Source organism: Triticum aestivum, chromosome 3B, assembly GCF_018294505.1.
Source record: "Triticum aestivum cultivar Chinese Spring chromosome 3B, IWGSC CS RefSeq v2.1, whole genome shotgun sequence".
Classification (NCBI taxonomy): Eukaryota; Viridiplantae; Streptophyta; class Magnoliopsida; order Poales; family Poaceae; genus Triticum; species Triticum aestivum.
The window spans coordinates 770,342,566-770,356,331 of record NC_057801.1 but is presented as its reverse complement, the minus strand read 5'-3'; positions in this window follow the sequence as shown (position 1 = coordinate 770,356,331).

Sequence of the window (13,766 nt, the reverse complement as noted above, 5' to 3'; positions counted from 1 at the left end):
CACGACCACGAAGCTGGTGCGCGTGCGCGGGCGCAGCCGACAGCGAGGAAGAGTAGTACATGGTAGGTCGCCGCCACTCTGGTCCCGGGAAGGCCACCGCTACTCCACTCAGTCAACGCCAAGCTTGGTGGGGTAAACATCGGCGGTCGATTAGCTGCTTGACAGTGATGTGGAGGCGGAAATCTTCATAACCTTGTGCTCCGGCCGGAGGAGGAGGTTATCAAGGCGGATGAGGAGGAGGCAAAGGCAAAGGCCGGCTTTCTCGGGTTCATGGCCGAACATGGTGGTCGGGCGCCGGCGATCGTTTAGATTAGGTTTACAGTAGGTTTAGTATGGTTTGTGCGAAATATGTAATGAATTTCATCCAGTTTGTTGGAAAACTTTTCGAAGTGTATTGAATTTCATTTGTTTAATTTCATCCGGTTAATTTGAAATTTGCTTTGTTTGCATGAATTTCGTCCGGTTAGTTCATATATTTGTCGAAAGGTATGCGGGCAGCATCGGATGGCATCCATCAGTGTCCTCGGACAGATGCCGGTGTAAATTTGTGGGCCAGCGCTAGAGATGCCCTAACTATCATTCTATAATCGCTAACAATCCTCCATTATTTGGCAGGGAACAGTTATCCCTCGATCAAAATCAGATCCGCCGTGTTTCGCACTCCTCCCGCGTAAGAGTGTAAACTCTTGCTTACATAAAAATGGAGCAAGTGGACGGCACTATAGCACGTCATATCACTCGAACTAGCCCGCCTAACGAGCGGGAAAGCATCGCCCTCATCATTTTGTTTTGGATTTCTATCGATCGATCACGCGAAAATGTTATGCTTCGTCAGTTCTAAAGGAAAAGGCGACACACTTACGACTCGTACGCGTCGCAACCCCGACAGTCCGGCTCGCACGCCGCTGACCAGAGGGGACACGCGTTGTCTTGCAATTTCACTGACATGTGGGACCGTAATTGAATAAACCGTTGATTCCTCAAAAAAGAATAAACCGTCGATAGCCGAAGAGATCGCCCACCTGCCGCGCACGGACTCCAAGAAATATATGGTGATAATGTGAGGTGGGCCATGCTGGAGTCCGGACCGCTTCCAGAGCCCGCTCTCACCGCCCTGGCCCCTCAAGATGCCAGCTGCCTGCTGCATGCACAGCAAGTAGTCCCCGCTTATGTGGAGGATAGAGAGGCATTGACAAAGTCAAGGAGTAACAGCGGAGACAATAGCTTTCATCAAAAATAAACAATGAATACTTGTTGCTCGTCCTCTATATCGGAAAGAATACTTTCATTCGCCGACATGTGGGACGTCGACCATCCTGGTCCACCTGCCATGCACAAAATTATACTGGTCTACCTCGATCGTATCGCAGGCCCAACCTTTCCCACTGTAAGTTGTTCGGACAAAGGAACCATCATGACTTCGTTGAATTCCACTTCTTCAAGAAAACTTACTGTACCCGCAATACTGTACCACACGCGGAGACTGGACGGCACTGTACCACGTCATATCACTGAAACCCACTAGGCCAAACTAGCCCGCCTAGGTCATCTATTTTGGAACGGAGGGAGTACGTCTCTGCACTGCTATGATTTTGTGTTGCATGTTCTCTGTACTTTTGCTACAATTTTCCTACCCTATCAACCAAATGAGGCATGAATGTATGTCGACTATTGTCTGATCGATCGCTAAGCCTACAATTTTAGGAGCTAGGGCTATTGGTCGATCGACGAGGGATAAGTATAAGCGTAACACGAGCTCATCAGCCCCAACGTTTCTCTTCGATGAGTGTTTTGCAAGTACTATAGCTCGCACAGTAGCTAGCCTACTAACACCAAGAATCATCAAACCAGCCCTGCTGATATGATAAACAGTTCAAACTTACATCTAAGCATGCCATATATTACATCAAAACCTGGTGAGGATACATCTGTTTCCATAACTCAGAGAGGGTTCGCATGATTCATCGCATGATTCATCGCATGATTCACTATCAAACCAAAGTAGCAAGATCCGCCCACACAAGACAGTGCACTAGCCCTAAGATGCTTTGATAACACACATCGTTCTGGTAATTAAACACAGGGCAATGCAAACTACCCTGAAGGATTAGCGCGACCAACTATTTCTTGTCATCGATCTCTCGGGCAATGACCATAGCATGGACAGCGGCATGGGAATCGATTTCTGGGGCGATGTCCACAGGACTGACCGCGACATCAGAATCGATCTCTGGGGCGATGTCCACAGGACGGACAGCGGCATCGGAATCGATCTCGGGGGCGATGCCAATAGGACGGGCCACGACATCGGAATCATCAAGGATAACCACCGGCACCTGCACAACGCTAACATATTAGCAAGCACATTGCAAATAATCAAAAAGCAAGCACATTGCAAATAATCAAAAACCACAACTATGGTAATAAGCCATTATTTTTTACCTTGTGCGGCTCGCCGGGGGATCTCATCCCTCCGGGGGCCATCTCCTCATCCTCGATGGGGGCCATCACCTTGGCAGGGAAATACTGCTTCTCAACGGCGACTATCTCATCAAACTCGGTCTTGAGCCTCACATAGGTGGCAATCAGAGTTCCTGGAATAGGCACGGTGGGGCCCTTGCTATTCCGCCAACGTCCTCAACTCTTTGGCCAATGCTTGTTTCTTGGAGTTCCTCGTCTCCATGGGTTGGCCCGCCAAGATGGTCAACTCGTTGGTCGGTGCTCGCTTCCTGGAGATCGTTGTCTCCAGTGGGTTGTCTGCCGGCAACTCTTTGCCTAGTGCTCCAGGATCCATCAATGAACTGGCAAACAAAAAGCAATCGAAAGGAAACCACAATCACAATGCAAAGGGAAAAGAATAGGATGTGAGAATCGGTCGGTGCTTCGCAAAAAGAAGATTATTGGCATGAAAATATAGCAGCATAACTGATTCGCCCACCTTTCCTTCGTCGGTAGAGAAGAAAAATGGCAGAAGTGAGTAGCCTGGAGTGAGGTTTTCTTCAAGAAAGGGAAGAAAGGGCTTGAACGAGCGTTCCAATGAAATGATGGTTGCTTCATCCAGTCCAACTTGGAGGCCACCTTACCACTGCTAGTAAAGGTGTGGGTTTTGTGATATGACGGGTCATGACGGCCACACCGGGGTGACAGGTGAGTCTCGACTGTAGCACCTTGCTGTGATTTGGTGCATGGCACGCGGGCCCGGATGCTTTGAAATGTCCCGCATGTAGATAGAGCGGCTAGTCATATAGGAGTGCTCAATATTGTGCACCGCGACCAAGGCGAAGAGGAAAACTTGAGAACTACGTAATTAATGCATGAGTTTAATTAGGGTAGTTTTGTAAAGTACGAGATACATTCCTCCAATAGCAAAATGCCTTGGTTCATGAGATTTGAGATTTTAGCCCTATAAACCGGAAGGGAGGGGTACTGCACACGGTGTAGTCTAGTTACTTGTTTTTTTAGCCGAAGTCTAGTCACTTGTTGAAATCTCTAGAAAGGCAAATACTCCTTTCCGATTTACAGGTCTATACTCCCTCCGTACAGGCGCATTAGGCAACTAACCAACTCCAGGAATTCCAATAATATAAGTCACTACATTTAGCTAGTCCGGTGTGGAGTAATTAATTTTGTGAGTCCAGTACACATAGCAAGGCACATACGTAGGCTAGTCATTGCAAACGGCCGTGCATGCAACCCACAAGACATAATTATCATACGCGCATGCAAACGGCCAGGCTCCGTGGTTAGCTGCCCAAGTGCATTGCCCCAAACAGTGCAATGAATTCACATATAAACACGCGCTAATTAATTTTCTCTAGTCCAATCCATTCGCACCTAGGTCGCGCTGCACCTTCTTAAACGCCCTATACACCTGGACGGAGGGAGTACTTCTCCCTCCGTCTAGGTGTGTAAGTCATCTTACGAAAACCAAATAGTCCCAAAACACTTAGGCGCGGTGCATTAACTTCTACTTTGTTTCTTGTTTCTTGACATACGTATCAACCAATAAGAGATGAGAGGTGCGCATGCTTTTAATGACTTGCAATGGCTAGTTCATTGCATGGAATGCTATTAATTAGCAAATAAACATTGGTGACCCCAGGAGGAAACGGTGCTAAGCGCGTGGACCTATGCAAAATGAGTATCAACCAATGGATAATGGAGTTTAATTGTTAAACAATAGCAATTTTGTCTCATGCAAGAGCCTGGCTAGTACTCCAAGGAATCACACCACGCGAGCGTTCGCAACTACCACGTTCGGTTTGCGCTTGGCTCTTCGCCTCTTCGAGAAGACGAACAATGATGTTACTCCTACTTCTACAGTATCGAATCCACTGCTGCATGTTCGTCCACCTCGTGAGGGATAGCGTGTAGCGAAAGCTTCTACTTACTACTCCTGCCTTTGCGTCCATGACAGGTGGGCCCAACAGGTGGTTGGCTCACCTGTCATGCAGCCAAAGGCAGGTGCAGTTAAGGCACCAGAGCTCGGTCCGCGAGGGAGAGGGCGTCGTAGTAATCAAATTTCTCGGTCTTGTACGAGTTGACGCGACACATCGAAGCACTGCACTCGATAAAAATCTTTTTACACATTTCAAATGGGCTACTTCGTATGTAGGAGTAGACATATTCTGCTTCGTATGTACTCTGTCCGTTCCAAAATATAAGTCTTTTTAGAGATTTCACTATGAGCTACATACGAAACAAAATGAGTGAATCTACACTCTAAAATATGTATATATACATCTGTATGTAGTTTATAATGGAATCCCTAAGAAGACTTTCATTTAGGAACGGAGGGAGTTGTCAGTTGTTGCAATCTCTAAAAATACCTATATTTGGAAACGGAGGGAGTACAACGCATGCATGCATGCCGTGACTTTCCTTTCGATACTTGCATGTGTTGATTTGATGCACCTTGCCAAATTTTGACTATAAATTTAACTAACCAAATTTTCATGCATGTCACAAAAAATCACGGGGCTGTTTGGATTGTGACTATGTTTGTCTTATGTTGCCACATTATTTTTCCCACACTTGCCACACTTGCCTAACCTGAGTTGCTCAAATTGTTAGACACACTTTGGCTTGCCTAAGGGAATCTTGCCACAATTTTTGTGTCTATGACATGTGGGGTTCACTGCTAATAAAAAAATTCTTGTCTTAGGTGTGGCTAATAAAAAAGACTTATAGTTAGGAACAGAGGGAGTAGAAAATATAAATAATAATGCATGTTGGGGCAACCCACGTTTCCGCTAATTTTAGTCGTGGGCTTGTTCACAATTTTTATGAGGGGGTGGTTGTTCATTTAATGGAGGGGCTTGGAATACCAGACTTGAACGATACAAAGTGCGACGTGGCACACCATAACACCAGTTGGAACAAGCGGGTAGCTATCTCAAAAAACAATCAACAACTAAAAAAACCATGACCTAGCATGTAGTAGTACACAATTTTAAATGATTGGTTTGATGGAGTGAAAAAAGAAAACTACCCCACTACTTATATATAGGCCGGAGCCTCCGCACTTGCTTGCTAGGGCTGCTCTATTCAGACACTCTCATCCTCTCCAGATCTAAACAAGATAGGGGTACTAACACTGTATTTCTCCCTTGAAAAAACACTGGCTTTCTATCCTCACCGCTGGTTACAGATCTGGACGTATCCCCCTCCGCCGGTGAAGGGGAGGAGGGGCAGCATTTAGGCCGTCATCGACAGCGAGGGAGGAGACCCACTGCCGGCCGCAACGTTATCTCTGGTCGAGCGCTGGTGCGGGAGGTCCTCCGATCCCTTCGTCATTGCCTGTGGGCGGATCCGGCCTCCCGCCGCCCACCTATATCCACATCCCGACGAACTTCAGGTATATCTTCATTCGAAACCGCCTTAGCTCTACTTCCCCAGCTTGCTACGTCACTGCATGTGCATCATTTTCTACCTCTCAGCCCCTCTCGATCGGATGGTCCAACGTCACCTATTTTTTTTCTATTGTTAGAGGTAAAGCTACTTCGTGGAGTCGAATCTTGTACTCCCTCCGTCCGAAAATACTTGTCATTGAAATAAAGTGGGGGTGGGGGAATTTAGTATGTACATCGGACTTGGTACAAACAGGAAGGAAAGGGGATGAAAGTAGTACACACTGGTCATCCAACCGGTCTCTTGGTCGAAAAGGGAAATATAGGGGTAACGCTGTACATAGTGGTATGACCAGGACTAGATTTGCTATCTACACATAGGAGTAGGTGGCTAGAGTGAACAAAAATGGGACCAACCCAGATATGTTTCTTGGATGTTTGTTTCTCGGGGCAACAAACTATGAATCACCACTTTATGCCCCTGTTTACGTACATGGTGTTGTACTGCTGGTGCACCCACTGTCCCATGCCCTTATACCAAATATTTAGGCTTCGGTCGGAATAAAGGGGCAGAAAACATAGGTCTTGATGAAAATAGAGGAATAGGAAAGGAATGTAGGTATAAAACTATGGAACAGCGAACCGGAGGAAACTCTCAAGAGAATGTGTTCGGATGGACTACGAAATGTATAGATTTGTTTTTTTAGAGTAGCATGCTTGGCAGTATGAGATGCTATTTGTTTATTCAGCTGCACAGTGACTACTCTTGTCCTCACCTCACGTACCACACATAGGTTGATTTTTTTATTCCAGCAAACATAGCACAGCAACCTATATAACGCATGGCAGCGAACGCCTGCCTCAGGCTTCCGCCCAAAAAATGAGCAGCGCGTGGATGATTCTAATCCGATGGAATCAGTACTACCAGACCAGCTTTCCTATGAAACACTATTCACCTTTCCCATGTTCCAAACGGTTGGAAGGGAAAGAATACCGTAGGAATTGTGTTCCTATGAAAATCCCGCACCAAACTTGTGAACCGAACGCAGCCTTAGCTGTTCTTAATATAATGTCCCTGGTAAAAATGAAGCCATGCCACTGTTTTTGCATGTAATTGTTTGAGACTCTGACAAGTTTAGCCAAATGTTTTTGCCTGTAAGTGTTTGAGACTCTGACTGTTTCCTTTGTGCCTTTTTGTGCAAACAGGGATATCCAATTCACCTGGTTGCTGTTGTGACCTTTTGGTGCACTGCACAAAACTCTTCTTAAAAGAAGTGATTTTTGTGCTATTTAACTGGAATGTCAGATGGAACAGTTGGTTCATTTTTGTGGAACTGCACAAAGCGGGATCTGTGTTCCAATCCTCATCATCCATATTGGCGCCATAACCTTCCATTAGGTAAGAATGATATTTAATGCATGTGTTCATCTCTATTTTCCGACTGCCATGAGAAAATAATGCTGTTTTTTACTAGTACACTTGTACTCCCTCACTGACAAAACCAATTCTGAATTAGAAGGCCAATCATGTACTTGGTTTCACCAACTGGTGAGGAGAAAGAGAAACAGAGCATGAAGAGGAAGAAGAAGAAGAATAAATAGTGCCAAGGCGATCTTGCTGAAGCCAGAGGCCTCAGTCGAGGCTATTCAAGGGCTCCAGCAATGACTACCTTACATGTGAGACGATCCTCCAGGGATCCCTTCCACTTCTGATGTCTCACTTAATTAATTAGGATTACTTAAGTACCACTAATTTATTACTGCCTAATTTTCCTGTTGGAGTTAAACAAATCTTTAGTAGGACCCTATGCTGAATCATGTACGAGTGAATGTTTGTCTATGGAGGTGAATCATGTGGTGGAGCAGGGAGGGAATATTATTAGTGTCATGACATAATAGTGCTATTGTTTTGCATGCCAAATTATTGCCATTGGTTCAATGAGGCAATGTTTTGCGTATTGTCCATCATGAATTTGATGCTACTGTTTGAGTAATATGCTAATATATTCCTATCCTTTCTCACTAAGCTAATGAAGGTTTCACCTTGTTCCTACTTGTGAAAATAGGGATCATGTTGTGCCAATCATACATTTTAGTGGAACTGCACAAGACAATACAATGAACTGTATCCCAGCCAGTGCTTTAACTCTGCTGGAAGTTCTTCATAATGTTTTGATATAATCTCAGCACTGGTAAACAAGATTGATTTCAACCATACATTTGAAGTGCACAAAATTATATACTATTGTGTGATTCCAGTGAGTGCTTTATCATCTCTTATGGGACTACATGAATAAGCTTTTTTTTCTCAGGTTGGTACGGCCTAAGGCCTTCATCCATACTAGTTTGCTACTATCATGAGAAACTCCTTTATCTTTGCACTTTTAAGTTTTGCAACCTATGATAAATGGCAATGCTTTGAGTGTTGATGAGCTAATTGGCACTGATTAAATAAACTAATACCTCTCTTTAAGCAAGACTACTATGTTGCTAACTTTATTCATTAAGATAATGAGGGTGCTTCTATTTGTTAGTGTATGTTTCATCAACTAGTCCCATTATTATAGTAATCTCACTCTCTCAATATATGTGCCAACAGGGATGCTCGATTTTGGTGGAACTACACAAAAACTTTGGGTGCTTCATTGCCTCGACAGCTTCCGTCCTTTCCTGTCAGTCGCTAATCTCCGCTTGCTTTCTTCCTTTGCTGTCAGTCGCTTGGCTTATCTCGGCTTCCAGTCAAAGGAAATAGTAATTGATATGCTACCTCACACAGGTTGGTACTGATCTTTATCCTGATTATTTTGCCTGTCATATGTATTGGTAATTCGGTATTGTGCTACTGTTTGCCAATTTCATAAAGGAGTAATTTGGAGCCTGAACTTGCTGGCAAATCATTACATCGGGTGATTTCAATAGAACTGCACAAAATGATCAGATGGATAGGTACTTATGCTGCTGCTATGTACTCCAAAGTTCACTCAGACAAGCATCAATGTTGACAAACTCCAAGTATTAGGAGAGTGAATGCCAAAAATATTACATCAGCGTCAACCAATTGTCAAACTCCAAGTATTAGGAGAGTGAACGCCAAAAATATTGCTTGGTGCATAGCCCAGAAAACGTAGTCCAGTCTTTGGTCCCAACTTGTGCCTTTTGGTTATCGGCACATATGGTAGCGAACTACATGGCATGGAGTCTAAAGATTACAGACAAGTTGGTTGACGCGTATATTCATCTGGCACTTAATCAGTCTGCACGCCAAGGATGCTCCATTTTAGTTGAACTGCAGAAAAAGTTGGGTGGTTCATTTTCTCAACCGCCTCCTTTCTCGTCTGCAATGTAGAATTTTGGCGAGATACAGGACCAAGATGGGCCAGTAAACTAGTTGGATGAAAGTAGTGGCCAAGTTGCTCAAACCTCCCTCGGCACGAGGCCACTATTTGAGGATAAACCTACAAGCAAAGTTCAGATTGTCTGTGCTGCCTCTTATGTACTCGAAAGTTTACTCGTACAAGAACTAATTTTAGCAAGAAGTACCTCTGATTGAACACCATTTACCAGTCTATACCCTAGGTAATTAAAGTTCGTCCATGGATCATATTGGTTGTGATCTCAATCATTTGGATGCATAAACATACTGAACATGTGTATATATGAATCTTTTTGTGAATTATGTATGAATATTGTCGTGTGATCTATCAATCATTTGGATGCATAGATATGCTGAGCTTGTGTATATATGAATCTTTTGAGTTGTTGATAGTGAATGTTGGCTATGAATATGAACATGTCCAGTGAACCTGAGTTTGATATGAATTGCAACAGAACCAGTTATAACCCTTCTCCTCTCAATCTGTGACTCCACTGCCGCGTTTTCCCATCTCTGAGTCGTTCCCGTTCAGGGCCTTGCCGTCGTCCACCGCCTCGCTGTGTTTGGTGCGGCGTGGTTAACAAATGAGAGTCATCGGAAGAGGACTGTATGTGGAGAGCCTGACGGCTAGGACCCACGAGGTCCATGGTCGCACGCAAGGAAAGTTCCTCCTTATTAAGCTGAAAAAAATGTTTCCTCCACCTAAAAGCTGGGACCCACTGGTTGTATCTTTGCACGGAAGGAAGTGCCTCCTTGTTTTGCGAAAAGAATTATTCATCCCGTTGACAGCTGGGACCCATCAGATTTGGTGACTGACTTGTGGGCCTGCTAAGCGGACGTGTACGCACGGCTTTGTCAACTTAATCAACAAATGATTCTAGCAGCTGGACCGTTGGATGTTAATCCAACAACCATGCTCCTTCTTCAACCTCTGTTCGTGCTCCTGTCTCCCGTGGGCGGCACCGTGGCTGTGCTGCCGCGCACCCGAACCAGTGAAGTTTCCCACTCCTCTCTATCTGCGACTCCACTGCCCCGTCTTCCCCATCTCCGGGTCGTTCCAGTCTGGGTGCGCTCGGCACGGTGTGGTCAACGTGGTCAACAACCGAGAGTCATCGGAAGATGACTGTATGTAAGAGGCTGATAGTGGGGATGCACCACATCCATGGACGCATGCATGCAACGGAACACGGCGAGGTCAACATGGTCAAGGAACGACTTCCATCGGAAGTATACTATACATGGAGACTCTTAGCTGGGTCCATGACCGCAACAAGTAAGTGCCTCCTTATTACGTGGAAAATAATGATTCCTCCAACTGACAGCAGGGACCCACTGGACGGGCCACCGTATTTTGCGGAAAAAACGTTTGCCCCCTAACTGCTGGGACCCACTAGATGGGCCACCGTATTTCGCGAAAAAAATGTCCCCCCCGCTGTCAGCTCGGACCCACCGGAAGTGCCTCCTTATTACGCAAAAAAAAATGAATACTCCCCCTGCTAGCTGGGACCCACCTTGGTGGGAGGTGACTTGTGGGCCTACTAAGTTGACGGGGACGAAGGGCTTTGTCAACTTAGTCAATATGAACGATTCTAGCTCCAGTGACCGTATGATGTCCATCCAACGGTCGTAATGCTTCTTCAGCCTCTGGTCTTCTTGCTCCAGCCGCCCAAACCAGCACCGGTCATGCCTCATGCTCTTGCCTCCCATGGCCGGCTGTGCTGCCGCGGAGGACTCACCGCCTCCTACTATTCCCACCGCTGGCCAGGCCCTACGGCGACGGCAGCCTCACACCGCAGCCGAACCAGTGAACCCTCATACTCCTCTCCGTGCGGGCTTCCACTGCCGCGTCTTCCGCGGCTCCATGTCGTCCCCTTCCTAGGCCTCGCCATCGTCCACCGCCACGGTGCTCTCCGTGCGACGTGGTCAATGTGGTCAAGGAACGACTTCCATCGGAAGAGTATTATACGTGGAGAGGCTGACAGGTGGGTCCACGGCCACAACCCAGTTTTTTGTGATTTGCCAAGTAAGTCGCTTTGTCAGGCCTGTTGGGCTGCAAATCTTTCAAGACGAGGAGAGCTTTCATTCGGCTGGCCGAGAAAATGGCACATCAGTAATGAGAAATGGGCTGTACATTTTTAAAACACATCAAACCGGCAATTAGTTTCAAATATCTTTTTTTTTCATTTCGATATTTTAAATTACATTAATTTTTATGCGTGGAGAATTTGTTGGATTTTATAATGATATAAATTTATTTTTAAAATCAGTTTGAATGTGAGTCGAAATTTCGGGATTAAAAATAGTTCGGACCACACCAAAATATGCAAAATTTCATATAATTTTTTAACTGTGGCCACAGTATGGGCTGTAATGCTAACGAAAAGAATATGGGCTCCAAAAAACCTTAAGAATTAGGAAATGGGCTGTAATTTATTAGAAATAATGGCAGATGGGTTGTATGCTGTTTTCAACAGATTTGAGGCTTTCCTAAAAAAAGGTTGACGCACAAGCAGTGACTGTTGGATTGCCATCCAACGGCCGTCGTGCTTCTTCAATCTCTGCTCTTCCTGCTCTAGCCGCTCAAACAAGCGTCGGCGGGACTGCCTGCTCCCTCCTTCCCGCGGCCGGCTCTGCTGCCGCGCAGGCCTCACCGCCCCACCGTACTCCCATCGCTGGGCTAGCCATCCCTCTACTCACCCACACCTGCTGTTATTCTCCGGCGGCGGCAGATGAACCAGTAAAACCTCGTACAGTTGTACTCCCCTCCGCGTGGGAAACAACTGCGGAGTCTTCCCTGCCTCCGTGTCGTTCCTTTCCTAGGCCTCGCCGTCGTCCACCGCCCTGGTGCTCTCGGCGTGGCCTGGTCAACATGGTCAACGACCGACATGCATCTGAAGTGGACTGTACGTGGAGAGGCCGACAGCTGGGTCCACGGCCGCACGCAAGGAAATGCCTCCTTATTACATGCAAAATAATGATTCCTACACCTGCCATCAGGGACCCACCGAAAGGGCCTCTGTATTTCGCAAAAAAACATTACCGCCGCTGACAGCTCGGACCCACCAACTATATCTTCGCACGCAAGGAAGTGCCTCCTTATTACGCACAAAAAAATTAATACTCCGCCTGTTAGCTGGGACCCAGTATAGTGGCAGGCCGACTTGTGGGCCTACTAAGTTGACGGGGAAGGAGGGCTTTGTCAACTTAGTCAATAATATGCACAATTCTAGCTCCAGTGACCGTACGATGTCCATCCAACGGCCGTAGTGCTTCTTCAACCTCTGGTCTTCTTGCTCCAGCCGCCCAAACCAGCGCCGGTCGTGCCTCGTGCTCCTGCCTCCCATGGCCGGCTGTGATGCGGCGGAGGCCTCACCTCCCCCTACTACTCCCACCGCTGGCCAGGCCATCCCTCTACTCACCCATACCCCCTGTTATTCTGCGGCAACGGCAGCCTCACCCTGGTACTCCTCTTCGCGTGGGCATCCACTGCTGCGTCTTCCCTAGCTCCACGTCGTCCCCTTCCTAGGCCTCGCCGTCGTCCACCGCCGTGGTGCTCTCGGTGCGGCGTGGTCAATGTGGTCAACGACTGACTTCCATCGAAAGAGTACTGTGCGTGGAGAGGCTGACAGCTGGGTCCACGGCGGCCGCAAGGAAGTGCCTCCTTATTACGTGCAAAATAATTATTCCTCCACCTGACAGTAGGGACCCACCGGACGGGCCACCAGTATTTCGCGAAAACAATGTTTCCCCCCTGACTGCTGGGACCCACCAGCTACATCTTCGCACGCAAGGAAGAGCGTCCCGGCAAAAAAAAACCAAAACGATTCGCCCCCTAACTGCTGGGACCCACCAGCTACATCTTCGCAGACAAGGAAGTGCCTGATAGTCGGGACCCACCTGGTCGAAGCGTACGTAGCGTTGTCATTCTGTTCGCGAAAGTGTACGTACATACTGGTCGATGTAGAGGCATGCACATGTCGTAGTAGAGGCGCGCACGTGTCGATGTAGAGGCGCGCACGTAGCATGTACACATACGTACAGCGGCAAGGGTGCAAGAAAGAAAATACAGCCACGTATGTACATACGGGCAGGGTCTCGAGCGCCTACTCGCGCATACGTACATGGCTGGGTAGGAACGGAGAAACAGTGTCATTGTCGTGTTCATGGGGAGCCAACGGAATGCGTCGTGTTCATGGGGAGGCAACGGAATGCATCGTGTTCATCGGGAGGCAACGGAACGCCTGGGAGCCAATCGGCTTGGACGGAACAGGAGATGGAAACGAGGCCTGGCGTACCGCACAATAGAGGAAACGGACCTCCTATGTTTGGAACGGGGTCCTGTTGATTGGGAGGGGTGTGGCGTACCGCAAAACGGAGGAAACGGACCTCCTACGGTCGAAACGGGGGTCCTGTTGATCGGGAGGGGTGTGGCATACCGCAAAACAGACGAAACGGACCACCTACGGTCGAAACGGGGGTCCTGTTGATCGGGAGGGGTGTGGCGTACCGCAAAACGGAGGAAATGGACCTCCTACGGTCGAAAC